Here is an 892-nt window from a genome sequence, read left to right as displayed (position 1 = left end):
CAGAAAGTGCTTAAGAAAATTGCATGACCAAACAGAGGAGAACCGTTCCGACAGCCTAGGTTTTCTTTTAACCATGTCGTCATTCGTCATATGTGGCATACACTGTTGCAGTTGATCTGTTAATTGGGAAACAACGCCAAATGCTGATTCTCGCAGCAATTGTGTTTTGAATACATAATTTTTTTATTTGAAATTAACATTTGGAAGCGTTTCTGAAACACACTAAAGCGCGGTCGTGTTGCGGATTTCTGGACTGTGGATTTCGCGGTAATAAGCTGCCGAATGCTGTAATGAAAGCGCAGGCTTAACGACTCTGCGGCAGCATCGGCCTCAACTCATCTCCATGAATATATACACAGATTCATGCCCGCGCAAACCGCTGCTGGATTCGTTTCACGGGACACTGTCCGCGGTAGCTCGTTTTTGGGAATTTCCCGCTCCCTTTCATGTCCTTCGCGGAATTCTGATAGCAGAGTGGGGTTGGGAATTTTCTGTCTTCTGAGAGTATCCCTTATAGTAATGGTCTGTAGAGATGATCATATTGTTTTATGTTTGCTCAAGTATAATGGCTTTCATATTGAAACTTCCTGGCAGATTAAAACTGTATGCCCGACCGAGACTCGAACTCGGGACCTTTGCCTTTCGCGGGCAAGTGCTCTACCAACTGAGCTACCGAAGCACGACTGACGCCCGGTACTCACAGCTGTACTTCTGCCAGTACCTCATATCCTACCTTCCAAACTTTACAGAAGCTCTCCTGCGAAACTTGCAGAACTAGCACTCCTGAAAGAAAGCCATGTCTCCGCAATATCCTTTCTCTCAGGAGTGCTAGTTCTGCAAGTTTCGCAGGAGAGCTTCTGTAAAGTTTGGAAGGTAGGATACGAGGTACTGG

At 45.7% G+C, this 892-nt stretch overlaps 1 non-coding gene across 1 annotated transcript; it reads right to left on the bottom strand.

Annotated features, from left to right (window-relative positions):
* Positions 1-605: 605 nt before the first annotated feature.
* On the bottom strand, positions 606-680 carry Trnas-cga. The gene has a single exon. It is a non-coding gene; the product is annotated as a tRNA-Ser (tRNA).
* Positions 681-892: the final 212 nt, after the last annotated feature.

Source organism: Schistocerca americana, chromosome 2 (genome assembly GCF_021461395.2).
Source record: "Schistocerca americana isolate TAMUIC-IGC-003095 chromosome 2, iqSchAmer2.1, whole genome shotgun sequence".
NCBI classification, from domain to species: Eukaryota; Metazoa; Arthropoda; class Insecta; order Orthoptera; family Acrididae; genus Schistocerca; species Schistocerca americana.
Note: the sequence above shows the minus strand (reverse complement) of the source record. Positions and strands in the feature narration are given on the sequence as shown.